Source organism: Ranitomeya variabilis, chromosome 5 (genome assembly GCF_051348905.1).
Source record: "Ranitomeya variabilis isolate aRanVar5 chromosome 5, aRanVar5.hap1, whole genome shotgun sequence".
NCBI classification, from domain to species: Eukaryota; Metazoa; Chordata; class Amphibia; order Anura; family Dendrobatidae; genus Ranitomeya; species Ranitomeya variabilis.
In genome coordinates this window covers 89,342,478-89,368,755 of record NC_135236.1, presented here as the reverse complement: position 1 = coordinate 89,368,755, position 26,278 = coordinate 89,342,478, and the positions used below count along the sequence as shown (strand labels likewise).

Here is a 26,278-nt window from a genome sequence, read left to right as displayed (position 1 = left end):
TAAAAAAAAAATTGAAATGGGATAGTTCTTCAGAAAATTAATGATTGCTTACAACAGGTTTCTAAGGTTTTATTATAATGTTTGACAATAAATATTTTACCATATCACAATCTTTATTAAAAATGAAAATGAGAAATTTATACACTGGACGCTGGGTCATTTTAGACTCAAACATCCTGTTTTTTTTTTGTTTTTTTTTTCTTCAGGAAATGCGCACTTACATTTGCTGCAATTAACAGACATTGACGATATAAAAAATTCTTCTGAATTCAGGGGCTGCAGGGTCATCTGTGACATCACCTTTTGTGATTCCTAGATCCTGTGTTAACAGCTGCGTACAGAGGTGTTGTCAGTCTTTGTAACCATACCTCTGATATTAAGCAAAACTGCTCTAGAACGACAGGATGTTTGAGTCCAAAATATTCCCAGTGGCCAGGGTGAAAATTGAAAGATTACTCATTTTGTTTTGTAAGAAAGAACATGATATGAAAAAAAGAACGTTGTCCAAAATGTTTCAAAAACCGTTTACATTTTTCAATTATAATTTTTGATTTTGATATTTGCCAATATTGTGTGGTTGAAAGCATATCCATATCTTAGAAAAGATACTCTTTGTTATTTGGGTCATAAATGACGATGCAAACAATTAAGATGCTATGTTTGTCGGCCCCACACAATTGCGTGTTAACACTTCTCTCAGTACATGGAAAGGATCGTTGTAAAGGGTAGAGGTTTGCAAGAACTAATTTACAAAGAAACAACACAAGGAGAACAGTTTACACCTGCACCATCAACGAGAAACTGTTGGAAAGGGAAATCAACAAGCACCCCAGATGGGACTTGAACCCACAATCCCTGGCTTAGGAGGCCAGTGCCTTATCCATTAGGCTACTGGGGCTTGATGGAGTAGCTTAAAAATCCAGACTTTCTTTGGTTACCACAAGAGTGAATCACTCACTTTTGATTGAGTTATCAAGGACGATCTTGTACGTTTGAACTCCAAATTGAAACAAACCGTCCGAATGCACATGCATCTTTATTTTAGAAGAGAGCCAGGGCTAACTTTGTCGGGTCACTGTACGTTATCAATGCCGATGATGGAAAGTTTATTGGACTGCCAGAAGCCTGAAAAACTAAATAGATATCTTCCACATTTCCCTTTCAATTATGACACCAGATTACGGTGGGACTCAATAGACTTGTCCAACCTGCGGCAATTTAAAAAAATACAAAAATTTAAACAACAATTATCTCGTTGAAATTTCTCTCTTAATCTTGACACTAGATCATGAACCGATTCAACGACTTCAGTAGTAAAAAATACAAAATGAAGGCAAGAATAGAATGCTCCAGGTGAGGGTCGAACTCACAACCTCGGCATCACTCGACAGTTACTGCTTTATAAATACCGCGCGCTGACCGATTGCGCCACTGGAGCTGACTGGGTACACCGCTATGACATAAATTTGATTAAAAAAAAAAATTGAAATGGGATAGTTCTTCAGAAAATTAATGATTGCTTACAACAGGTTTCTAAGGTTTTATTATAATGTTTGACAATAAATATTTTACCATATCACAATCTTTATTAAAAATAAAAATGAGAAATTTATACACTGGACGCTGGGTCATTTTAGACTCAAACATCCTGTTTTTTTTTTCTTCAGGAAATTCGCACTTACATTTGCTGCAATGAACAGACATTGACGATATAAAAAATTCTTCTGAATTCAGGGGCTGCAGGGTCATCTGTGACATCACCTTTTGTGATTCCTAGATCCTGTGTTAACAGCTGCGTACAGAGGTGTTGTCAGTCTTTGTAACCATACCTCTGATATTAAGCAAAACTGCTCTAGAACGACAGGATGTTTGAGTCCAAAATATTCCCAGTGGCCAGGGTGAAAATTGAAAGATTACTCATTTTGTTTTGTAAGAAAGAACATGATATGAAAAAAAGAACGTTGTCCAAAATGTTTCAAAAACCGTTTACATTTTTCAATTATAATTTTTGATTTTGATATTTGCCAATATTGTGTGGTTGAAAGCATATCCATATCTTAGAAAAGATACTCTTTGTTATTTGGGTCATAAATGACGATGCAAACAATTAAGATGCTATGTTTGTCGGCCCCACACAATTGCGTGTTAACACTTCTCTCAGTACATGGAAAGGATCGTTGTAAAGGGTAGAGGTTTGCAAGAACTAATTTACAAAGAAACAACACAAGGAGAACAGTTTACACCTGCACCATCAACCCTCCATGAGAAACTGTTGGAAAGGGAAATCAACAAGCACCCCAGATGGGACTTGAACCCACAATCCCTGGCTTAGGAGGCCAGTGCCTTATCCATTAGGCCACTGGGGCTTGATGGAGTAGCTTAAAAATCCAGACTTTCTTTGGTTACCACAAGAGTGAATCACTCACTTTTGATTGAGTTATCAAGGACGATCTTGTACGTTTGAACTCCAAATTGAAACAAACCGTCCGAATGCACATGCATCTTTATTTTAGAAGAGAGCCAGGGCTAACTTTGTCGGGTCACTGTACGTTATCAATGCCGATGATGGAAAGTTTATTGGACTGCCAGAAGCCTGAAAAACTAAATAGATATCTTCCACATTTCCCTTTCAATTATGACACCAGATTACGGTGGGACTCAATAGACTTGTCCAACCTGCGGCAATTTAAAAAAATACAAAAATTTAAACAACAAATATCTCGTTGAAATTTCTCTCTTAATCTTGACACTAGATCATGAACCGATTCAATGACTTCAGTAGTAAAAAATACAAAACGAAGGCAAGAATAGAATGCTCCAGGTGAGGGTCGAACTCACAACCTCGGCATCACTCGACAGTTACTGCTTTATAAATACCGCGCGCTGACCGATTGCGCCACTGGAGCTGACTGGGTACACCGCTATGACATAAATTTGATTAAAAAAAAAAATTGAAATGGGATAGTTCTTCAGAAAATTAATGATTGCTTACAACAGGTTTCTAAGGTTTTATTATAATGTTTGACAATAAATATTTTACCATATCACAATCTTTATTAAAAATGAAAATGAGAAATTTATACACTGGACGCTGGGTCATTTTAGACTCAAACATCCTGTTTTTTTTTTTGTTTTTTTTTTCTTCAGGAAATGCGCACTTACATTTGCTGCAATGAACAGACATTGACGATATAAAAAATTCTTCTGAATTCAGGGGCTGCAGGGTCATCTGTGACATCACCTTTTGTGATTCCTAGATCCTGTGTTAACAGCTGCGTACAGAGGTGTTGTCAGTCTTTGTAACCATACCTCTGATATTAAGCAAAACTGCTCTAGAACGACAGGATGTTTGAGTCCAAAATATTCCCAGTGGCCAGGGTGAAAATTGAAAGATTACTCATTTTGTTTTGTAAGAAAGAACATGATATGAAAAAAAGAACGTTGTCCAAAATGTTTCAAACACCGTTTATATTTTTCAATTATAATTTTTGATTTTGATATTTGCCAATATTGTGTGGTTGAAAGCATATCCATATCTTAGAAAAGATACTCTTTGTTATTTGGGTCATAAATGACGATGCTAACAATTAAGATGCTATGTTTGTCGGCCCCACACAATTGCGTGTTAACACTTCTCTCAGTACATGGAAAGGATCGTTGTAAAGGGTAGAGGTTTGCAAGAACTAATTTACAAAGAAACAACACAAGGAGAACAGTTTACACCTGCACCATCAACCTTCCATGAGAAACTGTTGGAAAGGGAAATCAACAAGCACCCCAGATGGGACTTGAACCCACAATCCCTGGCTTAGGAGGCCAGTGCCTTATCCATTAGGCCACTGGGGCTTGATGAAGTAGCTTAAAAATCCAGACTTTCTTTGGTTACCACAAGAGTGAATCACTCACTTTTGATTGAGTTATCAAGAACGATCTTGTACTTTTGAACTCCAAATTGAAACAAACCGTCCGAATGCACATGCATCTTTATTTTAGAAGAGAGCCAGGGCTAACTTTGTCGGGTCACTGTACGTTATTAATGCCGATGATGGAAAGTTTATTGGACTGCCAGAAGCCTGAAAAACTAAATAGATATCTTCCACATTTCCCTTTCAATTATGACACCAGATTACGGTGGGACTCAATAGACTTGTCCAACCTGCGGCAATTTAAAAAAATACAAAAATTTAAACAACAAATATCTCGTTGAAATTTCTCTCTTAATCTTGACACTAGATCATGAACCGATTCAACGACTTCAGTAGTAAAAAATACAAAACGAAGGCAAGAATAGAATGCTCCAGGTGAGGGTCGAACTCACAACCTCGGCATCACTCGACAGTTACTGCTTTATAAGTACCGCGCGCTGACCGATTGCGCCACTGGAGCTGACTGGGTACACCGCTATGACATAAATTTGATTAAAAAAAAAAATTGAAATGGGATAGTTCTTCAGAAAATTAATGATTGCTTACAACAGGTTTCTAAGGTTTTATTATAATGTTTGACAATATATATTTTACCATATCACAATCTTTATTAAAAATGAAAATGAGAAATTTATACACTGGACGCTGGGTCATTTTAGACTCAAACATCCTGGTTTTTTTTTTTTTTTTTTTTTCTTCAGGAAATGCGCACTTACATTTGCTGCAATGAACAGACATTGACGATATAAAAAATTCTTCTGAATTCAGGGGCTGCAGGGTCATCTGTGACATCACCTTTTGTGATTCCTAGATCCTGTGTTAACAGCTGCGTAAAGAGGTGTTGTCAGTCTTTGTAACCATACCTCTGATATTAAGCAAAACTGCTCTAGAACAACAGGATGTTTGAGTCCAAAATATTCCCAGTGGCCAGGGTGAAAATTGAAAGATTACTCATTTTGTTTTGTAAGAAAGAACATGATATGAAAAAAAGAACGTTGTCCAAAATGTTTCAAAAACCGTTTACATTTTTCAATTATAATTTTTGATTTTGATATTTGCCAATATTGTGTGGTTGAAAGCATATCCATATCTTAGAAAAGATACTCTTTGTTATTTGGGTCATAAATGATGATGCAAACAATTAAGATGCTATGTTTGTCGGCCCCACACAATTGCGTGTTAACACTTCTCTCAGTACATGGAATGGATCGTTGTAAAGGGTAGAGGTTTGCAAGAACTAATTTACAAAGAAACAACACAAGGAGAACAGTTTACACCTGCACCATCAACCTTCCATGAGAAACTGTTGGAAAGGGAAATCAACAAGCACCCCAGATGGGACTTGAACCCACAATCCCTGGCTTAGGAGGCCAGTGCCTTATCCATTAGGCCACTGGGGCTTGATGGAGTAGCTTAAAAATCCAGACTTTCTTTGGTTACCACAAGAGTGAATCACTCACTTTTGATTGAGTTATCAAGGACGATCTTGTACGTTTGAACTCCAAATTGAAACAAACCGTCCGAATGCACATGCATCTTTATTTTAGAAGAGAGCCAGGGCTAACTTTGTCGGGTCACTGTACGTTATCAATGCCGATGATGGAAAGTTTATTGGACTGCCAGAAGCCTGAAAAACTAAATAGATATCTTCCACATTTCACTTTCAATTATGACACCAGATTACGGTGGGACTCAATAGACTTGTCCAACCTGCGGCAATTTAAAAAAATACAAAAATTTAAACAACAAATATCTCGTTGAAATTTCTCTCTTAATCTTGACACTAGATCATGAACCGATTCAATGACTTCAGTAGTAAAAAATACAAAACGAAGGCAAGAATAGAATGCTCCAGGTGAGGGTCGAACTCACAACCTCGGCATCACTCGACAGTTACTGCTTTATAAGTACCGCGCGCTGACCGATTGCGCCACTGGAGCTGACTGGGTACACCGCTATGACATAAATTTGATTAAAAAAAAAAATTGAAATGGGATAGTTCTTCAGAAAATTAATGATTGCTTACAACAGGTTTCTAAGGTTTTATTATAATGTTTGACAATAAATATTTTACCATATCACAATCTTTATTAAAAATGAAAATGAGAAATTTATACACTGGACGCTGGGTCATTTTAGACTCAAACATCCTGGTTTTTTTTTTGGTTTTTTTTTCTTCAGGAAATGCGCACTTACATTTGCTGCAATGAACAGACATTGACGATATAAAAAATTCTTCTGAATTCAGGGGCTGCAGGGTCATCTGTGACATCACCTTTTGTGATTCCTAGATCCTGTGTTAACAGCTGCGTACAGAGGTGTTGTCAGTCTTTGTAACCATACCTCTGATATTAAGCAAAACTGCTCTAGAACGACAGGATGTTTGAGTCCAAAATATTCCCAGTGGCCAGGGTGAAAATTGAAAGATTACTCATTTTGTTTTGTAAGAAAGAACATGATATGAAAAAAAGAACGTTGTCCAAAATGTTTCAAAAACCGTTTACATTTTTCAATTATAATTTTTGATTTTGATATTTGCCAATATTGTGTGGTTGAAAGCATATCCATATCTTAGAAAAGATACTCTTTGTTATTTGGGTCATAAATGACGATGCAAACAATTAAGATGCTATGTTTGTCGGCCCCACACAATTGCGTGTTAACACTTCTCTCAGTACATGGAAAGGATCGTTGTAAAGGGTAGAGGTTTGCAAGAACTAATTTACAAAGAAACAACACAAGGAGAACAGTTTACACCTGCACCATCAACCTTCCATGAGAAACTGTTGGAAAGGGAAATCAACAAGCACCCCAGATGGGACTTGAACCCACAATCCCTGGCTTAGGAGGCCAGTGCCTTATCCATTAGGCCACTGGGGCTTGATGGAGTAGCTTAAAAATCCAGACTTTCTTTGGTTACCACAAGAGTGAATCACTCACTTTTGATTGAGTTATCAAGGACGATCTTGTACGTTTGAACTCCAAATTGAAACAAACCGTCCGAATGCACATGCATCTTTATTTTAGAAGAGAGCCAGGGCTAACTTTGTCGGGTCACTGTACGTTATCAATGCCGATGATGGAAAGTTTATTGGACTGCCAGAAGCCTGAAAAACTAAATAGATATCTTCCACATTTCCCTTTCAATTATGACACCAGATTACGGTGGGACTCAATAGACTTGTCCAACCTGCGGCAATTTAAAAAAATACAAAAATTTAAACAACAAATATCTCGTTGAAATTTCTCTCTTAATCTTGACACTAGATCATGAACCGATTCAACGACTTCAGTAGTAAAAAATACAAAACGAAGGCAAGAATAGAATGCTCCAGGTGAGGGTCGAACTCACAACCTCGGCATCACTCGACAGTTACTGCTTTATAAATACCGCGCGCTGACCGATTGCGCCACTGGAGCTGACTGGGTACACCGCTATGACATAAATTTGATTAAAAAAAAAAATTGAAATGGGATAGTTCTTCAGAAAATTAATGATTGCTTACAACAGGTTTCTAAGGTTTTATTATAATGTTTGACAATAAATATTTTACCATATCACAATCTTTATTAAAAATGAAAATGAGAAATTTATACACTGGACGCTGGGTCATTTTAGACTCAAACATCCTGTTTTTTTTTTTGTTTTTTTTTTCTTCAGGAAATGCGCACTTACATTTGCTGCAATGAACAGACATTGACGATATAAAAAATTCTTCTGAATTCAGGGGCTGCAGGGTCATCTGTGACATCACCTTTTGTGATTCCTAGATCCTGTGTTAACAGCTGCGTACAGAGGTGTTGTCAGTCTTTGTAACCATACCTCTGATATTAAGCAAAACTGCTCTAGAACGACAGGATGTTTGAGTCCAAAATATTCCCAGTGGCCAGGGTGAAAATTGAAAGATTACTCATTTTGTTTTGTAAGAAAGAACATGATATGAAAAAAAGAACGTTGTCCAAAATGTTTCAAAAACCGTTTATATTTTTCAATTATAATTTTTGATTTTGATATTTGCCAATATTGTGTGGTTGAAAGCATATCCATATCTTAGAAAAGATACTCTTTGTTATTTGGGTCATAAATGACGATGCAAACAATTAAGATGCTATGTTTGTCGGCCCCACACAATTGCGTGTTAACACTTCTCTCAGTACATGGAAAGGATCGTTGTAAAGGGTAGAGGTTTGCAAGAACTAATTTACAAAGAAACAACACAAGGAGAACAGTTTACACCTGCACCATCAACCTTCCATGAGAAACTGTTGGAAAGGGAAATCAACAAGCACCCCAGATGGGACTTGAACCCACAATCCCTGGCTTAGGAGGCCAGGGCCTTATCCATTAGGCCACTGGGGCTTGATGAAGTAGCTTAAAAATCCAGACTTTCTTTGGTTACCACAAGAGTGAATCACTCACTTTTGATTGAGTTATCAAGAACGATCTTGTACTTTTGAACTCCAAATTGAAACAAACCGTCCGAATGCACATGCATCTTTATTTTAGAAGAGAGCCAGGGCTAACTTTGTCGGGTCACTGTACGTTATTAATGCCGATGATGGAAAGTTTATTGGACTGCCAGAAGCTTGAAAAACTAAATAGATATCTTCCACATTTCCCTTTCAATTATGACACCAGATTACGGTGGGACTCAATAGACTTGTCCAACCTGCGGCAATTTAAAAAAATACAAAAATTTAAACAACAAATATCTCGTTGAAATTTCTCTCTTAATCTTGACACTAGATCATGAACCGATTCAACGACTTCAGTAGTAAAAAATACAAAACGAAGGCAAGAATAGAATGATCCAGGTGAGGGTCGAACTCACAACCTCGGCATCACTCGACAGTTACTGCTTTATAAGTACCACGCGCTGACCGATTGCGCCACTGGAGATGACTGGGTACACCGCTATGACATAAATTTGATTAAAAAAAAAAATTGAAATGGGATAGTTCTTCAGAAAATTAATGATTGCTTACAACAGGTTTCTAAGGTTTTATTATAATGTTTGACAATATATATTTTACCATATCACAATCTTTATTAAAAATGAAAATGAGAAATTTATACACTGGACGCTGGGTCATTTTAGACTCAAACATCCTGGTTTTTTTTTTGTTTTTTTTTCTTCAGGAAATGCGCACTTACATTTGCTGCAATGAACAGACATTGACGATATAAAAAATTCTTCTGAATTCAGGGGCTGCAGGGTCATCTGTGACATCACCTTTTGTGATTCCTAGATCCTGTGTTAACAGCTGCGTACAGAGGTGTTGTCAGTCTTTGTAACCATACCTCTGATATTAAGCAAAACTGCTCTAGAACGACAGGATGTTTGAGTCCAAAATATTCCCAGTGGCCAGGGTGAAAATTGAAAGATTACTCATTTTGTTTTGTAAGAAAGAACATGATATGAAAAAAAGAACGTTGTCCAAAATGTTTCAAAAACCGTTTACATTTTTCAATTATAATTTTTGATTTTGATATTTGCCAATATTGTGTGGTTGAAAGCATATCCATATCTTAGAAAAGATACTCTTTGTTATTTGGGTCATAAATGACGATGCAAACAATTAAGATGCTATGTTTGTCGGCCCCACACAATTGCGTGTTAACACTTCTCTCAGTACATGGAAAGGATCGTTGTAAAGGGTAGAGGTTTGCAAGAACTAATTTACAAAGAAACAACACAAGGAGAACAGTTTACACCTGCACCATCAACCTTCCATGAGAAACTGTTGGAAAGGGAAATCAACAAGCACCCCAGATGGGACTTGAACCCACAATCCCTGGCTTAGGAGGCCAGGGCCTTATCCATTAGGCCACTGGGGCTTGATGAAGTAGCTTAAAAATCCAGACTTTCTTTGGTTACCACAAGAGTGAATCACTCACTTTTGATTGAGTTATCAAGAACGATCTTGTACTTTTGAACTCCAAATTGAAACAAACCGTCCGAATGCACATGCATCTTTATTTTAGAAGAGAGCCAGGGCTAACTTTGTCGGGTCACTGTACGTTATCAATGCCGATGATGGAAAGTTTATTGGACTGCCAGAAGCCTGAAAAACTAAATAGATATCTTCCACATTTCCCTTTCAATTATGACACCAGATTACGGTGGGACTCAATAGACTTGTCCAACCTGCGGCAATTTAAAAAAATACAAAAATTTAAACAACAAATATCTCGTTGAAATTTCTCTCTTAATCTTGACACTAGATCATGAACCGATTCAACGACTTCAGTAGTAAAAAATACAAAACGAAGGCAAGAATAGAATGCTCCAGGTGAGGGTCGAACTCACAACCTCGGCATCACTCGACAGTTACTGCTTTATAAGTACCGCGTGCTGACCGATTGCGCCACTGGAGCTGACTGGGTACAACGCTATGACATAAATTTGATTAAAAAAAAAAATTGAAATGGGATAGTTCTTCAGAAAATTAATGATTGCTTACAACAGGTTTCTAAGGTTTTATTATAATGTTTGACAATATATATTTTACCATATCACAATCTTTATTAAAAATGAAAATGAGAAATTTATACACTGGACGCTGGGTCATTTTAGACTCAAACATCCTGGTTTTTTTTTTGTTTTTTTTTTCTTCAGGAAATGCGCACTTACATTTGCTGCAATGAACAGACATTGACGATATAAAAAATTCTTCTGAATTCAGGGGCTGCAGGGTCATCTGTGACATCACCTTTTGTGATTCCTAGATCCTGTGTTAACAGCTGCGTAAAGAGGTGTTGTCAGTCTTTGTAACCATACCTCTGATATTAAGCAAAACTGCTCTAGAACGACAGGATGTTTGAGTCCAAAATATTCCCAGTGGCCAGGGTGAAAATTGAAAGATTACTCATTTTGTTTTGTAAGAAAGAACATGATATGAAAAAAAGAACGTTGTCCAAAATGTTTCAAAAACCGTTTACATTTTTCAATTATAATTTTTGATTTTGATATTTGCCAATATTGTGTGGTTGAAAGCATATCCATATCTTAGAAAAGATACTCTTTGTTATTTGGGTCATAAATGACGATGCAAACAATTAAGATGCTATGTTTGTCGGCCCCACACAATTGCGTGTTAACACTTCTCTCAGTACATGGAAAGGATCGTTGTAAAGGGTAGAGGTTTGCAAGAACTAATTTACAAAGAAACAACACAAGGAGAACAGTTTACACCTGCACCATCAACCTTCCATGAGAAACTGTTGGAAAGGGAAATCAACAAGCACCCCAGATGGGACTTGAACCCACAATCCCTGGTTTAGGAGGCCAGTGCCTTATCCATTAGGCCACTGAGGCTTAATGGAGTAGCTTAAATATCCAGACTTTCTTTGGTTACCACAAGAGTGAATCACTCACTTTTGATTGAGTTATCAAGGACGATCTTGTACGTTTGAACTCCAAATTGAAACAAACCGTCCGAATGCACATGCATCTTTATTTTAGAAGAGAGCCAGGGCTAACTTTGTCGGGTCACTGTACGTTATCAATGCCGATGATGGAAAGTTTATTGGACTGCCAGAAGCCTGAAAAACTAAATAGATATCTTCCACATTTCCCTTTCAATTATGACACCAGATTACGGTGGGACTCAATAGACTTGTCCAACCTGCGGCAATTTAAAAAAATACAAAAATTTAAACAACAAATATCTCGTTGAAATTTCTCTCGCTACGTTCACATTTGCGTTGTGCGCCGCAGCGTCGGCGCCGCAGCGCACAACGCAAACAAAAACGCGGCAAAACGCACGCTAAAACGCTGCGTTTTGCGCCGCATGCGTCGTTTTTGCCCGCAAGTTGGAAGCAAAAAAAATGCAACTTGAAGCGTTTCTTGCGTCCAACGCTTGCGGCCATGCGGCGCAAAACGCAGCACAACGCATGTCCATGCGCCCCCATGTTAAGTATAGGGGCGCATGACGCATGCGGCGCCGCTGCGGCGCTGACCGCAAATGTGAACGTAGCCTTAATCTTGACACTAGATCATGAACCGATTAAACGACTTCAGTAGTAAAAAATACAAAACGTAGGCAAGAATAGAATGCTCCAGGTGAGGGTCGAACTCACAACCTCGGCATCACTCGACAGTTACTGCTTTATAAGTACCGCGCGCTGACCGATTGCGCCACTGGAGCTGACTGGGTACAACGCTATGACATAAATTTGATTAAAAAAAAAAATTGAAATGGGATAGTTCTTCAGAAAATTAATGATTGCTTACAACAGGTTTCTAAGGTTTTATTATAATGTTTGACAATATATATTTTACCATATCACAATCTTTATTAAAAATGAAAATGAGAAATTTATACACTGGACGCTGGGTCATTTTAGACTTAAACATGCTGTTTTTTTTTTTGTTTTTTTTTTCTTCAGGAAATGCGCACTTACATTTGCTGCAATGAACAGACATTGACGATATAAAAAATTCTTCTGAATTCAGGGGCTGCAGGGTCATCTGTGACATCACCTTTTGTGATTCCTAGATCCTGTGTTAACAGCAGCGTAAAGAGGTGTTGTCAGTCTTTGTAACCATACCTCTGATATTAAGCAAAACTGCTCTAGAACGACAGGATGTTTGAGTCCAAAATATTCCCAGTGGCCAGGGTGAAAATTGAAAGATTACTCATTTTGTTTTGTAAGAAAGAACATGATATGAAAAAAAGAACGTTGTCCAAAATGTTTCAAAAACCGTTTACATTTTTCAATTATAATTTTTGATTTTGATATTTGCCAATATTGTGTGGTTGAAAGCATATCCATATCTTAGAAAAGATACTCTTTGTTATTTGGGTCATAAATGATGATGCAAACAATTAAGATGCTATGTTTGTCGGCCCCACACAATTGCGTGTTAACACTTCTCTCAGTACATGGAATGGATCGTTGTAAAGGGTAGAGGTTTGCAAGAACTAATTTACAAAGAAACAACACAAGGAGAACAGTTTACACCTGCACCATCAACCTTCCATGAGAAACTGTTGGAAAGGGAAATCAACAAGCACCCCAGATGGGACTTGAACCCACAATCCCTGGCTTAGGAGGCCAGTGCCTTATCCATTAGGCCACTGGGGCTTGATGGAGTAGCTTAAATATCCAGACTTTCTTTGGTTACCACAAGAGTGAATCACTCACTTTTGATTGAGTTATCAAGGACGATCTTGTACGTTTGAACTCCAAATTGAAACAAACCGTCCGAATGCACATGCATCTTTATTTTAGAAGAGAGCCAGGGCTAACTTTGTCGGGTCACTGTACGTTATCAATGCCGATGATGGAAAGTTTATTGGACTGCCAGAAGCCTGAAAAACTAAATAGATATCTTCCACATTTCCCTTTCAATTATGACACCAGATTACGGTGGGACTCAATAGACTTGTCCAACCTGCGGCAATTTAAAAAAATACAAAAATTTAAACAACAAATATCTCGTTGAAATTTCTCTCGCTACGTTCATATTTGCGTTGTGCGCCGCAGCGTCGGCGCCGCAGCGCACAACGCAAACAAAAACGCGGCAAAACGCACGCTAAAACGCTGCGTTTTGCGCCGCATGCGTCGTTTTTGCCCGCAAGTTGGAAGCAAAAAAAATGCAACTTGAAGCGTTTCTTGCGTCCAACGCTTGCGGCCATGCGGCGCAAAATGCAGCACAACGCATGTCCATGCGCCCCCATGTTAAGTATAGGGGCGCATGACGCATGCGGCGCCGCTGCGACGCTGACCGCAAATGTGAACGTAGCCTTAATCTTGACACAAGATCATGAACCGATTCAACGACTTCAGTAGTAAAAAATACAAAACGAAGGCAAGAATAGAATGCTCCAGGTGAGGGTCGAACTCACAACCTCGGCATCACTTGACAGTTACTGCTTTATAAGTACCGCGCGCTGACCAATTGCGCCACTGGAGCTGACTGGGTACAACGCTATGACATAAATTTGATTAAAAAAAAAAATTGAAATGGGATAGTTCTTCAGAAAATTAATGATTGCTTACAACAGGTTTCTAAGGTTTTATTATAATGTTTGACAATATATATTTTACCATATCACAATCTTTATTAAAAATGAAAATGAGAAATTTATACACTGGACGCTGGGTCATTTTAGACTTAAACATGCTGTTTTTTTTTTTGTTTTTTTTTTCTTCAGGAAATGCGCACTTACATTTGCTGCAATGAACAGACATTGACGATATAAAAAATTCTTCTGAATTCAGGGGCTGCAGGGTCATCTGTGACATCACCTTTTGTGATTCCTAGATCCTGTGTTAACAGCAGCGTAAAGAGGTGTTGTCAGTCTTTGTAACCATACCTCTGATATTAAGCAAAACTGCTCTAGAACGACAGGATGTTTGAGTCCAAAATATTCCCAGTGGCCAGGGTGAAAATTGAAAGATTACTCATTTTGTTTTGTAAGAAAGAACATGATATGAAAAAAAGAACGTTGTCCAAAATGTTTCAAAAACCGTTTACATTTTTCAATTATAATTTTTGATTTTGATATTTGCCAATATTGTGTGGTTGAAAGCATATCCATATCTTAGAAAAGATACTCTTTGTTATTTGGGTCATAAATGATGATGCAAACAATTAAGATGCTATGTTTGTCGGCCCCACACAATTGCGTGTTAACACTTCTCTCAGTACATGGAATGGATCGTTGTAAAGGGTAGAGGTTTGCAAGAACTAATTTACAAAGAAACAACACAAGGAGAACAGTTTACACCTGCACCATCAACCTTCCATGAGAAACTGTTGGAAAGGGAAATCAACAAGCACCCCAGATGGGACTTGAACCCACAATCCCTGGCTTAGGAGGCCAGTGCCTTATCCATTAGGCCACTGGGGCTTGATGGAGTAGCTTAAAAATCCAGACTTTCTTTGGTTACCACAAGAGTGAATCACTCACTTTTGATTGAGTTATCAAGGACGATCTTGTACGTTTGAACTCCAAATTGAAACAAACCGTCCGAATGCACATGCATCTTTATTTTAGAAGAGAGCCAGGGCTAACTTTGTCGGGTCACTGTACGTTATCAATGCCGATGATGGAAAGTTTATTGGACTGCCAGAAGCCTGAAAAACTAAATAGATATCTTCCACATTTCCCTTTCAATTATGACACCAGATTACGGTGGGACTCAATAGACTTGTCCAACCTGCGGCAATTTAAAAAAATACAAAAATTTAAACAACAAATATCTAGTTGAAATTTCTCTCGCTACGTTCACATTTGCGTTGTGCGCCGCAGCGTCGGCGCCGCAGCGCACAACGCAAACAAAAACGCGGCAAAACGCACGCTAAAACGCTGCGTTTTGCGCCGCATGCGTCGTTTTTGCCCGCAAGTTGGAAGCAAAAAAAATGCAACTTGAAGCGTTTCTTGCGTCCAACGCTTGCGGCCATGCGGCGCAAAACGCAGCACAACGCATGTCCATGCGCCCCCATGTTAAGTATAGGGGCGCATGACGCATGCGGCGCCGCTGCGGCGCTGACCGCAAATGTGAACGTAGCCTTAATCTTGACACTAGATCATGAACCGATTCAACGACTTCAGTAGTAAAAAATACAAAACGAAGGCAAGAATAGAATGCTCCAGGTGAGGGTCGAACTCACAACCTCGGCATCACTCGACAGTTACTGCTTTATAAGTACCGCGCGCTGACCGATTGCGCCACTGGAGCTGACTGGGTACAACGCTATGACATAAATTTGATTAAAAAAAAAAATTGAAATGGGATAGTTCTTCAGAAAATTAATGATTGCTTACAACAGGTTTCTAAGGTTTTATTATAATGTTTGACAATATATATTTTACCATATCACAATCTTTATTAAAAATGAAAATGAGAAATTTATACACTGGACGCTGGGTCATTTTAGACTCAAACATCCTGTTTTTTTTTTTGTTTTTTTTTTCTTCAGGAAATGCGCACTTACATTTGCTGCAATGAACAGACATTGACGATATAAAAAATTCTTCTGAATTCAGGGGCTGCAGGGTCATCTGTGACATCACCTTTTGTGATTCCTAGATACTGTGTTAACAGCAGCGTAAAGAGGTGTTGTCAGTCTTTGTAACCATACCTCTGATATTAAGCAAAACTGCTCTAGAACGACAGGATGTTTGAGTCCAAAATATTCCCAGTGGCCAGGGTGAAAATTGAAAGATTACTCATTTTGTTTTGTAAGAAAGAACATGATATGAAAAAAAGAACGTTGTCCAAAATATTTCAAAAACCGTTTACATTTTTCAATTATAATTTTTGATTTTGATATTTGCCAATATTGTGTGGTTGAAAGCATATCCATATCTTAGAAAAGATACTCTTTGTTATTTGGGTCATAAATGATGATGCAAACAATTAAGATGCTATGTTTGTCGGCCCCACACAATTGCGTGTTAACACTTCTCTCAGTACATGGAATGGATCGTTGTAAAGGGTAGAGGTTTGCAAGAACTAATTTACAAAGAAACAACACAAGGAGAACAGTTTACACCTGCACCATCAACCTTCCATGAGAAACTGTTGGAAAGGGAAATCAACAAGCACCCCAGATGGGACTTGAACCCACAATCCCTGGCTTAGGAGGCCAGTGCCTTATCCATTAGGCCACTGGGGCTTGATGGAGTAGCTTAAAAATCCAGACTTTCTTTGGTTACCACAAGAGTGAATCACTCACTTTTGATTGAGTTATCAAGGACGATCTTGTACGTTTGAACTCCAAATTGAAACAAACCGTCCGAATGCACATGCATCTTTATTTTAGAAGAGAGCCAGGGCTAACTTTGTCGGGTCACTGTACGTTATCAATGCCGATGATGGAAAGTTTATTGGACTGCCAGAAGCCTGAAAAACTAAATAGATATCTTCCACATTTCCCTTTCAATTATGACACCAGATTACGGTGGGACTCAATAGACTTGTCCAACCTGCGGCAATTTAAAAAAATACAAAAATTTAAACAACAAATATCTCGTTGAAATTTCTCTCTTAATCTTGACACTAGATCATGAACCGATTCAATGACTTCAGTAGTAAAAAATACAAAACGAAGGCAAGAATAGAATGCTCCAGATGAAGGTCGAACTCACAACCTCGGCATCACTCGACAGTTACTGCTTTATAAGTACCGCGCGCTGACCGATTGCGCCACTGGAGCTGACTGGGTACACCGCTATGACATAAATTTGATTAAAAAAAAAAATTGAAATGGGATAGTTCTTCAGAAAATTAATGATTGCTTACAACAGGTTTCTAAGGTTTTATTATAATGTTTGACAATATATATTTTACCATATCACAATCTTTATTAAAAATGAAAATGAGAAATTTATACACTGGACGCTGGGTCATTTTAGACTCAAACATCCTGTTTTTTTTTTTGTTTTTTTTTTCTTCAGGAAATGCGCACTTACATTTGCTGCAATGAACAGACATTGACGATATAAAAAATTCTTCTGAATTCAGGGGCTGCAGGGTCATCTGTGACATCACCTTTTGTGATTCCTAGATACTGTGTTAACAGCAGCGTAAAGAGGTGTTGTCAGTCTTTGTAACCATACCTCTGATATTAAGCAAAACTGCTCTAGAACGACAGGATGTTTGAGTCCAAAATATTCCCAGTGGCCAGGGTGAAAATTGAAAGATTACTCATTTTGTTTTGTAAGAAAGAACATGATATGAAAAAAAGAACGTTGTCCAAAATGTTTCAAAAACCGTTTACATTTTTCAATTATAATTTTTGATTTTGATATTTGCCAATATTGTGTGGTTGAAAGCATATCCATATCTTAGAAAAGATACTCTTTGTTATTTGGGTCATAAATGATGATGCAAACAATTAAGATGCTATGTTTGTCGGCCCCACACAATTGCGTGTTAACACTTCTCTCAGTACATGGAATGGATCGTTGTAAAGGGTAGAGGTTTGCAAGAACTAATTTACAAAGAAACAACACAAGGAGAACAGTTTACACCTGCACCATCAACCTTCCATGAGAAACTGTTGGAAAGGGAAATCAACAAGCACCCCAGATGGGACTTGAACCCACAATCCCTGGCTTAGGAGGCCAGTGCCTTATCCATTAGGCCACTGGGGCTTGATGGAGTAGCTTAAAAATCCAGACTTTCTTTGGTTACCACAAGAGTGAATCACTCACTTTTGATTGAGTTATCAAGGACGATCTTGTACGTTTGAACTCCAAATTGAAACAAACCGTCCGAATGCACATGCATCTTTATTTTAGAAGAGAGCCAGGGCTAACTTTGTCGGGTCACTGTACGTTATCAATGCCGATGATGGAAAGTTTATTGGACTGCCAGAAGCCTGAAAAACTAAATAGATATCTTCCACATTTCCCTTTCAATTATGACACCAGATTACGGTGGGACTCAATAGACTTGTCCAACCTGCGGCAATTTAAAAAAATACAAAAATTTAAACAACAAATATCTCGTTGAAATTTCTCTCTTAATCTTGACACTAGATCATGAACCGATTCAATGACTTCAGTAGTAAAAAATACAAAACGAAGGCAAGAATAGAATGCTCCAGATGAAGGTCGAACTCACAACCTCGGCATCACTCGACAGTTACTGCTTTATAAGTACCGCGCGCTGACCGATTGCGCCACTGGAGCTGACTGGGTACACCGCTATGACATAAATTTGATTAAAAAAAAAAATTGAAATGGGATAGTTCTTCAGAAAATTAATGATTGCTTACAACAGGTTTCTAAGGTTTTATTATAATGTTTGACAATAAATATTTTACCATATCACAATCTTTATTAAAAATGAAAATGAGAAATTTATACACTGGACGCTGGGTCATTTTAGACTCAAACATCCTGTTTTTTTTTTTGTTTTTTTTTTCTTCAGGAAATGCGCACTTACATTTGCTGCAATGAACAGACATTGACGATATAAAAATTTCTTCTGAATTCAGGAGCTGCAGGGTCATCTGTGACATCACCTTTTGTGATTCCTAGATCCTGTGTTAACAGCTGCGTAAAGAGGTGTTGTCAGTCTTTGTAACCATACCTCTGATATTAAGCAAAACTGCTCTAGAACGACAGGATGTTTGAGTCCAAAATATTCCCAGTGGCCAGGGTGAAAATTGAAAGATTACTCATTTTGTTTTGTAAGAAAGAACATGATATGAAAAAAAGAACGTTGTCCAAAATGTTTCAAAAACCGTTTACATTTTTCAATTATAATTTTTGATTTTGATATTTGCCAATATTGTGTGGTTGAAAGCATATCCATATCTTAGAAAAGATACTCTTTGTTATTTGGGTCATAAATGACGATGCAAACAATTAAGATGCTATGTTTGTCGGCCCCACACAATTGCGTGTTAACACTTCTCTCAGTACATGGAAAGGATCGTTGTAAAGGGTAGAGGTTTGCAAGAACTAATTTACAAAGAAACAACACAAGGAGAACAGTTTACACCTGCACCATCAACCTTCCATGAGAAACTGTTGGAAAGGGAAATCAACAAGCACCCCAGATGGGACTTGAACCCACAATCCCTGGCTTAGGAGGCCAGTGCCTTATCCATTAGGCCACTGGGGCTTGATGGAGTAGCTTAAAAATCCAGACTTTCTTTGGTTACCACAAGAGTGAATCACTCACTTTTGATTGAGTTATCAAGGACGATCTTGTACGTTTGAACTCCAAATTGAAACAAACCGTCCGAATGCACATGCATCTTTATTTTAGAAGAGAGCCAGGGCTAACTTTGTCGGGTCACTGTACGTTATCAATGCCGATGATGGAAAGTTTATTGGACTGCCAGAAGCCTGAAAAACTAAATAGATATCTTCCACATTTCCCTTTCAATTATGACACCAGATTACGGTGGGACTCAATAGACTTGTCCAACCTGCGGCAATTTAAAAAAATACAAAAATTTAAACAACAAATATCTCGTTGAAATTTCTCTCTTAATCTTGACACTAGATCATGAACCGATTCAACGACTTCAGTAGTAAAAAATACAAAACGAAGGCAAGAATAGAATGCTCCAGGTGAGGGTCGAACTCACAACCTCGGCATCACTCGACAGTTACTGCTTTATAAGTACCGCGCGCTGACCGATTGCGCCACTGGAGCTGACTGGGTACAACGCTATGACATAAATTTGATTAAAAAAAAAATTGAAATGGGATAGTTCTTCAGAAAATTAATGATTGCTTACAACAGGTTTCTAAGGTTTTATTATAATGTTTGACAATATATATTTTGCCATATCACAATCTTTATTAAAAATGAAAATGAGAAATTTATACACTGGACGCTGGGTCATTTTAGACTCAAACATCCTGTTTTTTTTTTTGTTTTTTTTTTCTTCAGGAAATGCGCACTTACATTTGCTGCAATGAACAGACATTGACGATATAAAAAATTCTTCTGAATTCAGGGGCTGCAGGGTCATCTGTGACATCACCTTTTGGGATTCCTAGATCCTGTGTTAACAGCTGCGTAAAGAGGTGTTGTCAGTCTTTGTAAACATACCTCTGATATTAAGCAAAACTGCTCTAGAACGACAGGATGTTTGAGTCCAAAATATTCCCAGTGGCCAGGGTGAAAATTGAAAGATTACTCATTTTGTTTTGTAAGAAAGAACATGATATGAAAAAAAGAACGTTGTCCAAAATGTTTCAAAAACCGTTTACATTTTTCAATTATAATTTTTGATTTTGATATTTGCCAATATTGTGTGGTTGAAAGCATATCCATATCTTAGAAAAGATACTCTTTGTTATTTGGGTCATAAATGACGATGCAAACAATTAAGATGCTATGTTTGTCGGCCCCACACAATTGCGTGTTAACACTTCTCTCAGTACATGGAAAGGATCGTTGTAAAGGGTAGAGGTTTGCAAGAACTAATTTACAAAGAAACAACACAAGGAGAACAGTTTACACCTGCACCATCAACCTTCCATGAGAAACTGTTGGAAAGGGAAATCAACAAGCACCCCAGATGGGACTTGAACCCACAATCCCTGGCTTAGGAGGCCAGTGCCTTATCCATTAGGCCACTGGGGCTTGATGAAGTAGCTTAAAAATCCAGACTTTCTTTGGTTACCACAAGAGTGAATCACTCACTTTTGATTGAGTTATCAAGAACGATCTTGTACTTTTGAACTCCAAATTGAAACAAACCGTCCGAATGCACATGCATCTTTATTTTAGAAGAGAGCCAAGGCTAACTTTGTCGGGTCACTGTACGTTATTAATGCCGATGATGGAAAGTTTATTGGACTGCCAGAAGCCTGAAAAACTAAATAGATATCTTCCACATTTCCCTTTCAATTATGACACCAGATTACGGTGGGACTCAATAGACTTGTCCAACCTGCGGCAATTTAAAAAAATACAAAAATTTAAACAACAAATATCTCGTTGAAATTTCTCTCTTAATCTTGACACTAGATCATGAACCGATTCAACGACTTCAGTAGTAAAAAATACAAAACGAAGGCAAGAATAGAATGATCCAGGTGAGGGTCGAACTCACAACCTCGGCATCACTCGACAGTTACTGTTTTATAAGTACCGCGCGCTGACCGATTGCGCCACTGGAGCTGACTAGGTACACCGCTATGACATAAATTTGATTAAAAAAAAAAATTGAAATGGGATAGTTCTTCAGAAAATTAATGATTGCTTACAACAGGTTTCTAAGGTTTTATTATAATGTTTGACAATATATATTTTACCATATCACAATCTTTATTAAAAATGAAAATGAGAAATTTATACACTGGACGCTGGGTCATTTTAGACTCAAACATCCTGTTTTTTTTTTTGTTTTTTTTTTCTTCAGGAAATGCGCACTTACATTTGCTGCAATGAACAGACATTGACGATATAAAAAATTCTTCTGAATTCAGGGGCTGCAGGGTCATCTGTGACATCACCTTTTGTGATTCCTAGATCCTGTGTTAACAGCTGCGTAAAGAGGTGTTGTCAGTCTTTGTAACCATACCTCTGATATTAAGCAAAACTGCTCTAGAACGACAGGATGTTTGAGTCCAAAATATTCCCAGTGGCCAGGGTGAAAATTGAAAGATTACTCATTTTGTTTTGTAAGAAAGAACATGATATGAAAAAAAGAACGTTGTCCAAAATGTTTCAAAAACCGTTTACATTTTTCAATTATAATTTTTGATTTTGATATTTGCCAATATTGTGTGGTTGAAAGCATATCCATATCTTAGAAAAGATACTCTTTGTTATTTGGGTCATAAATGACGATGCAAACAATTAAGATGCTATGTTTGTCGGCCCCACACAATTGCGTGTTAACACTTCTCTCAGTACATGGAAAGGATCGTTGTAAAGGGTAGAGGTTTGCAAGAACTAATTTACAAAGAAACAACACAAGGAGAACAGTTTACACCTGCACCATCAACCTTCCATGAGAAACTGTTGGAAAGGGAAATCAACAAGCACCCCAGATGGGACTTGAACCCACAATCCCTGGCTTAGGAGGCCAGTGCCTTATCCATTAGGCCACTGGGGCTTGATGAAGTAGCTTAAAAATCCAGACTTTCTTTGGTTACCACAAGAGTGAATCACTCACTTTTGATTGAGTTATCAAGAACGATCTTGTACTTTTGAACTCCAAATTGAAACAAACCGTCCGAATGCACATGCATCTTTATTTTAGAAGAGAGCCAGGGCTAACTTTGTCGGGTCACTGTACGTTATTAATGCCGATGATGGAAAGTTTATTGGACTGCCAGAAGCCTGAAAAACTAAATAGATATCTTCCACATTTCCCTTTCAATTATGACACCAGATTACGGTGGGACTCAATAGACTTGTCCAACCTGCGGCAATTTAAAAAAATACAAAAATTTAAACAACAAATATCTCGTTGAAATTTCTCTCTTAATCTTGACACTAGATCATGAACCGATTCAACGACTTCAGTAGTAAAAAATACAAAACGAAGGCAAGAATAGAATGATCCAGGTGAGGGTCGAACTCACAACCTCGGCATCACTCGACAGTTACTGCTTTATAAGTACCGCGCGCTGACCGATTGCGCCACTGGAGCTGACTGGGTACACCGCTATGACATAAATTTGATTAAAAAAAAAAATTGAAATGGGATAGTTCTTCAGAAAATTAATGATTGCTTACAACAGGTTTCTAAGGTTTTATTATAATGTTTGACAATAAATATTTTACCATATCACAATCTTTATTAAAAATGAAAATGAGAAATTTATACACTGGACGCTGGGTCATTTTAGACTCAAACATCCTGTTTTTTTTTTTGTTTTTTTTTTCTTCAGGAAATGCGCACTTACATTTGCTGCAATGAACAGACATTGACGATATAAAAAATTCTTCTGAATTCAGGGGCTGCAGGGTCATCTGTGACATCACCTTTTGTGATTCCTAGATCCTGTGTTAACAGCTGCGTACAGAGGTGTTGTCAGTCTTTGTAACCATACCTCTGATATTAAGCAAAACTGCTCTAGAACGACAGGATGTTTGAGTCCAAAATATTCCCAGTGGCCAGGGTGAAAATTGAAAGATTACTCATTTTGTTTTGTAAGAAAGAACATGATATGAAAAAAAGAACGTTGTCCAAAATGTTTCAAAAACCGTTTATATTTTTCAATTATAATTTTTGATTTTGATATTTGCCAATATTGTGTGGTTGAAAGCATATCCATATCTTAGAAAAGATACTCTTTGTTATTTGGGTCATAAATGACGATGCAAACAATTAAGATGCTATGTTTGTCGGCCCCACACAATTGCGTGTTAACACTTCTCTCAGTACATGGAAAGGATCGTTGTAAAGGGTAGAGGTTTGCAAGAACTAATTTACAAAGAAACAACACAAGGAGAACAGTTTACACCTGCACCATCAACCTTCCATGAGAAACTGTTGGAAAGGGAAATCAACAAGCACCCCAGATGGGACTTGAACCCACAATCCCTGGCTTAGGAGGACAGTGCCTTATCCATTAGGCCACTGGGGCTTGATGAAGTAGCTTAAAAATCCAGACTTTCTTTGGTTACCACAAGAGTGAATCACTCACTTTTGATTGAGTTATCAAGAACGATCTTGTACTTTTGAACTCCAAATTGAAACAAACCGTCCGAATGCACATGCATCTTTATTTTAGAAGAGAGCCAGGGCTAACTTTGTCGGGTCACTGTACGTTATTAATGCCGATGATGGAAAGTTTATTGGACTGCCAGAAGCCTGAAAAACTAAATAGATATCTTCCACATTTCCCTTTCAATTATGACACCAGATTACGGTGGGACTCAATAGACTTGTCCAACCTGCGGCAATTTAAAAAAATACAAAAATTTAAACAACAAATATCTCGTTGAAATTTCTCTCTTAATCTTGACACTAGATCATGAACCGATTCAATGACTTCAGTAGTAAAAAATACAAAACGAAGGCAAGAATAGAATGCTCCAGGTGAGGGTCAAACTCACAACCTCGGCATCACTCGACAGTTACTGCTTTATAAGTACCGCGCGCTGACCGATTGCGCCACTGGAGCTGACTGGGTACACCGCTATGACATAAATTTGATTAAAAAAAAAAATTGAAATGGGATAGTTCTTCAGAAAATTAATGATTGCTTACAACAGGTTTCTAAGGTTTTATTATAATGTTTGACAATAAATATTTTACCATATCACAATCTTTATTAAAAATGAAAATGAGAAATTTATACACTGGACGCTGGGTCATTTTAGACTCAAACATCCTGTTTTTTTGTTTGTTTTTTTTTTCTTCAGGAAATGCGCACTTACATTTGCTGCAATGAACAGACATTGACGATATAAAAAATTCTTCTGAATTCAGGGGCTGCAGGGTCATCTGTGACATCACCTTTTGTGATTCCTAGATCCTGTGTTAACAGCTGCGTACAGAGGTGTTGTCAGTCTTTGTAACCATACCTCTGATATTAAGCAAAACTGCTCTAGAACGACAGGATGTTTGAGTCCAAAATATTCCCAGTGGCCAGGGTGAAAATTGAAAGATTACTCATTTTGTTTTGTAAGAAAGAACATGATATGAAAAAAAGAACGTTGTCCAAAATGTTTCAAAAACCGTTTACATTTTTCAATTATAATTTTTGATTTTGATATTTGCCAATATTGTGTGGTTGAAAGCATATCCATATCTTAGAAAAGATACTCTTTGTTATTTGGGTCATAAATGACGATGCAAACAATTAAGATGCTATGTTTGTCGGCCCCACACAATTGCGTGTTAACACTTCTCTCAGTACATGGAAAGGATCGTTGTAAAGGGTAGAGGTTTGCAAGAACTAATTTACAAAGAAACAACACAAGGAGAACAGTTTACACCTGCACCATCAACCTTCCATGAGAAACTGTTGGAAAGGGAAATCAACAAGCACCCCAGATGGGACTTGAACCCACAATCCCTGGCTTAGGAGGCCAGTGCCTTATCCATTAGGCCACTGGGGCTTGATGGAGTAGCTTAAAAATCCAGACTTTCTTTGGTTACCACAAGAGTGAATCACTCACTTTTGATTGAGTTATCAAGGACGATCTTGTACGTTTGAACTCCAAATTGAAACAAACCGTCCGAATGCACATGCATCTTTATTTTAGAAGAGAGCCAGGGCTAACTTTGTCGGGTCACTGTACGTTATCAATGCCGATGATGGAAAGTTTATTGGACTGCCAGAAGCCTGAAAAACTAAATAGATATCTTCCACATTTCCCTTTCAATTATGACACCAGATTACGGTGGGACTCAATAGACTTGTCCAACCTGCGGCAATTTAAAAAAATACAAAAATTTAAACAACAAATATCTCGTTGAAATTTCTCTCTTAATCTTGACACTAGATCATGAACCGATTCAACGACTTCAGTAGTAAAAAATACAAAACGAAGGCAAGAATAGAATGCTCCAGGTGAGGGTCGAACTCACAACCTCGGCATCACTCGACAGTTACTGCTTTATAAGTACCGCGCGCTGACCGATTGCGCCACTGGAGCTGACTGGGTACAACGCTATGACATAAATTTGATTAAAAAAAAAATTGAAATGGGATAGTTCTTCAGAAAATTAATGATTGCTTACAACAGGTTTCTAAGGTTTTATTATAATGTTTGACAATATATATTTTGCCATATCACAATCTTTATTAAAAATGAAAATGAGAAATTTATACACTGGACGCTGGGTCATTTTAGACTCAAACATCCTGTTTTTTTTTTTGTTTTTTTTTTCTTCAGGAAATGCGCACTTACATTTGCTGCAATGAACAGACATTGACGATATAAAAAATTCTTC

At 37.7% G+C, this 26,278-nt stretch overlaps 33 non-coding genes across 33 annotated transcripts; all 33 read right to left on the bottom strand.

Annotated features, from left to right (window-relative positions):
• Positions 1 to 825: 825 nt before the first annotated feature.
• TRNAR-CCU (transfer RNA arginine (anticodon CCU)) lies at positions 826 to 898 on the bottom strand. The gene has a single exon. It is a non-coding gene; the product is annotated as a tRNA-Arg (tRNA).
• Positions 899 to 1,345: 447 nt separating this feature from the next.
• Positions 1,346 to 1,438, bottom strand: TRNAI-UAU (transfer RNA isoleucine (anticodon UAU)). The gene is given in 2 exon segments: positions 1,346 to 1,381; positions 1,401 to 1,438. It is a non-coding gene; the product is annotated as a tRNA-Ile (tRNA).
• An 855-nt stretch (positions 1,439 to 2,293) lies between these two features.
• On the bottom strand, positions 2,294 to 2,366 carry TRNAR-CCU (transfer RNA arginine (anticodon CCU)). The gene has a single exon. It is a non-coding gene; the product is annotated as a tRNA-Arg (tRNA).
• A 447-nt stretch (positions 2,367 to 2,813) lies between these two features.
• TRNAI-UAU (transfer RNA isoleucine (anticodon UAU)) lies at positions 2,814 to 2,906 on the bottom strand. The gene is given in 2 exon segments: positions 2,814 to 2,849; positions 2,869 to 2,906. It is a non-coding gene; the product is annotated as a tRNA-Ile (tRNA).
• An 867-nt stretch (positions 2,907 to 3,773) lies between these two features.
• TRNAR-CCU (transfer RNA arginine (anticodon CCU)) lies at positions 3,774 to 3,846 on the bottom strand. Its single transcript has one exon. It is a non-coding gene; the product is annotated as a tRNA-Arg (tRNA).
• A 447-nt stretch (positions 3,847 to 4,293) lies between these two features.
• On the bottom strand, positions 4,294 to 4,386 carry TRNAI-UAU (transfer RNA isoleucine (anticodon UAU)). The gene is given in 2 exon segments: positions 4,294 to 4,329; positions 4,349 to 4,386. It is a non-coding gene; the product is annotated as a tRNA-Ile (tRNA).
• Positions 4,387 to 5,253: 867 nt separating this feature from the next.
• TRNAR-CCU (transfer RNA arginine (anticodon CCU)) lies at positions 5,254 to 5,326 on the bottom strand. Its single transcript has one exon. It is a non-coding gene; the product is annotated as a tRNA-Arg (tRNA).
• Positions 5,327 to 5,773: 447 nt separating this feature from the next.
• Positions 5,774 to 5,866, bottom strand: TRNAI-UAU (transfer RNA isoleucine (anticodon UAU)). Its single transcript is given in 2 exon segments — positions 5,774 to 5,809; positions 5,829 to 5,866. It is a non-coding gene; the product is annotated as a tRNA-Ile (tRNA).
• Positions 5,867 to 6,733: 867 nt separating this feature from the next.
• TRNAR-CCU (transfer RNA arginine (anticodon CCU)) lies at positions 6,734 to 6,806 on the bottom strand. The gene has a single exon. It is a non-coding gene; the product is annotated as a tRNA-Arg (tRNA).
• A 447-nt stretch (positions 6,807 to 7,253) lies between these two features.
• Positions 7,254 to 7,346, bottom strand: TRNAI-UAU (transfer RNA isoleucine (anticodon UAU)). Its single transcript is given in 2 exon segments — positions 7,254 to 7,289; positions 7,309 to 7,346. It is a non-coding gene; the product is annotated as a tRNA-Ile (tRNA).
• An 867-nt stretch (positions 7,347 to 8,213) lies between these two features.
• On the bottom strand, positions 8,214 to 8,286 carry TRNAR-CCU (transfer RNA arginine (anticodon CCU)). Its single transcript has one exon. It is a non-coding gene; the product is annotated as a tRNA-Arg (tRNA).
• Positions 8,287 to 9,692: 1,406 nt separating this feature from the next.
• Positions 9,693 to 9,765, bottom strand: TRNAR-CCU (transfer RNA arginine (anticodon CCU)). The gene has a single exon. It is a non-coding gene; the product is annotated as a tRNA-Arg (tRNA).
• Positions 9,766 to 10,212: 447 nt separating this feature from the next.
• On the bottom strand, positions 10,213 to 10,305 carry TRNAI-UAU (transfer RNA isoleucine (anticodon UAU)). Its single transcript is given in 2 exon segments — positions 10,213 to 10,248; positions 10,268 to 10,305. It is a non-coding gene; the product is annotated as a tRNA-Ile (tRNA).
• Positions 10,306 to 11,172: 867 nt separating this feature from the next.
• Positions 11,173 to 11,245, bottom strand: TRNAR-CCU (transfer RNA arginine (anticodon CCU)). Its single transcript has one exon. It is a non-coding gene; the product is annotated as a tRNA-Arg (tRNA).
• Positions 11,246 to 11,984: 739 nt separating this feature from the next.
• TRNAI-UAU (transfer RNA isoleucine (anticodon UAU)) lies at positions 11,985 to 12,077 on the bottom strand. The gene is given in 2 exon segments: positions 11,985 to 12,020; positions 12,040 to 12,077. It is a non-coding gene; the product is annotated as a tRNA-Ile (tRNA).
• Positions 12,078 to 12,944: 867 nt separating this feature from the next.
• TRNAR-CCU (transfer RNA arginine (anticodon CCU)) lies at positions 12,945 to 13,017 on the bottom strand. Its single transcript has one exon. It is a non-coding gene; the product is annotated as a tRNA-Arg (tRNA).
• A 739-nt stretch (positions 13,018 to 13,756) lies between these two features.
• On the bottom strand, positions 13,757 to 13,849 carry TRNAI-UAU (transfer RNA isoleucine (anticodon UAU)). Its single transcript is given in 2 exon segments — positions 13,757 to 13,792; positions 13,812 to 13,849. It is a non-coding gene; the product is annotated as a tRNA-Ile (tRNA).
• Positions 13,850 to 14,716: 867 nt separating this feature from the next.
• TRNAR-CCU (transfer RNA arginine (anticodon CCU)) lies at positions 14,717 to 14,789 on the bottom strand. Its single transcript has one exon. It is a non-coding gene; the product is annotated as a tRNA-Arg (tRNA).
• Positions 14,790 to 15,528: 739 nt separating this feature from the next.
• TRNAI-UAU (transfer RNA isoleucine (anticodon UAU)) lies at positions 15,529 to 15,621 on the bottom strand. Its single transcript is given in 2 exon segments — positions 15,529 to 15,564; positions 15,584 to 15,621. It is a non-coding gene; the product is annotated as a tRNA-Ile (tRNA).
• Positions 15,622 to 16,488: 867 nt separating this feature from the next.
• Positions 16,489 to 16,561, bottom strand: TRNAR-CCU (transfer RNA arginine (anticodon CCU)). The gene has a single exon. It is a non-coding gene; the product is annotated as a tRNA-Arg (tRNA).
• A 447-nt stretch (positions 16,562 to 17,008) lies between these two features.
• TRNAI-UAU (transfer RNA isoleucine (anticodon UAU)) lies at positions 17,009 to 17,101 on the bottom strand. Its single transcript is given in 2 exon segments — positions 17,009 to 17,044; positions 17,064 to 17,101. It is a non-coding gene; the product is annotated as a tRNA-Ile (tRNA).
• Positions 17,102 to 17,968: 867 nt separating this feature from the next.
• Positions 17,969 to 18,041, bottom strand: TRNAR-CCU (transfer RNA arginine (anticodon CCU)). The gene has a single exon. It is a non-coding gene; the product is annotated as a tRNA-Arg (tRNA).
• A 447-nt stretch (positions 18,042 to 18,488) lies between these two features.
• On the bottom strand, positions 18,489 to 18,581 carry TRNAI-UAU (transfer RNA isoleucine (anticodon UAU)). Its single transcript is given in 2 exon segments — positions 18,489 to 18,524; positions 18,544 to 18,581. It is a non-coding gene; the product is annotated as a tRNA-Ile (tRNA).
• Positions 18,582 to 19,448: 867 nt separating this feature from the next.
• On the bottom strand, positions 19,449 to 19,521 carry TRNAR-CCU (transfer RNA arginine (anticodon CCU)). Its single transcript has one exon. It is a non-coding gene; the product is annotated as a tRNA-Arg (tRNA).
• Positions 19,522 to 19,968: 447 nt separating this feature from the next.
• Positions 19,969 to 20,061, bottom strand: TRNAI-UAU (transfer RNA isoleucine (anticodon UAU)). Its single transcript is given in 2 exon segments — positions 19,969 to 20,004; positions 20,024 to 20,061. It is a non-coding gene; the product is annotated as a tRNA-Ile (tRNA).
• An 866-nt stretch (positions 20,062 to 20,927) lies between these two features.
• On the bottom strand, positions 20,928 to 21,000 carry TRNAR-CCU (transfer RNA arginine (anticodon CCU)). The gene has a single exon. It is a non-coding gene; the product is annotated as a tRNA-Arg (tRNA).
• A 447-nt stretch (positions 21,001 to 21,447) lies between these two features.
• Positions 21,448 to 21,540, bottom strand: TRNAI-UAU (transfer RNA isoleucine (anticodon UAU)). Its single transcript is given in 2 exon segments — positions 21,448 to 21,483; positions 21,503 to 21,540. It is a non-coding gene; the product is annotated as a tRNA-Ile (tRNA).
• An 867-nt stretch (positions 21,541 to 22,407) lies between these two features.
• TRNAR-CCU (transfer RNA arginine (anticodon CCU)) lies at positions 22,408 to 22,480 on the bottom strand. Its single transcript has one exon. It is a non-coding gene; the product is annotated as a tRNA-Arg (tRNA).
• Positions 22,481 to 22,927: 447 nt separating this feature from the next.
• Positions 22,928 to 23,020, bottom strand: TRNAI-UAU (transfer RNA isoleucine (anticodon UAU)). The gene is given in 2 exon segments: positions 22,928 to 22,963; positions 22,983 to 23,020. It is a non-coding gene; the product is annotated as a tRNA-Ile (tRNA).
• An 867-nt stretch (positions 23,021 to 23,887) lies between these two features.
• On the bottom strand, positions 23,888 to 23,960 carry TRNAR-CCU (transfer RNA arginine (anticodon CCU)). Its single transcript has one exon. It is a non-coding gene; the product is annotated as a tRNA-Arg (tRNA).
• Positions 23,961 to 24,407: 447 nt separating this feature from the next.
• On the bottom strand, positions 24,408 to 24,500 carry TRNAI-UAU (transfer RNA isoleucine (anticodon UAU)). Its single transcript is given in 2 exon segments — positions 24,408 to 24,443; positions 24,463 to 24,500. It is a non-coding gene; the product is annotated as a tRNA-Ile (tRNA).
• Positions 24,501 to 25,367: 867 nt separating this feature from the next.
• On the bottom strand, positions 25,368 to 25,440 carry TRNAR-CCU (transfer RNA arginine (anticodon CCU)). The gene has a single exon. It is a non-coding gene; the product is annotated as a tRNA-Arg (tRNA).
• A 447-nt stretch (positions 25,441 to 25,887) lies between these two features.
• Positions 25,888 to 25,980, bottom strand: TRNAI-UAU (transfer RNA isoleucine (anticodon UAU)). The gene is given in 2 exon segments: positions 25,888 to 25,923; positions 25,943 to 25,980. It is a non-coding gene; the product is annotated as a tRNA-Ile (tRNA).
• Between the last annotated feature and the right edge of the window lie 298 nt (positions 25,981 to 26,278).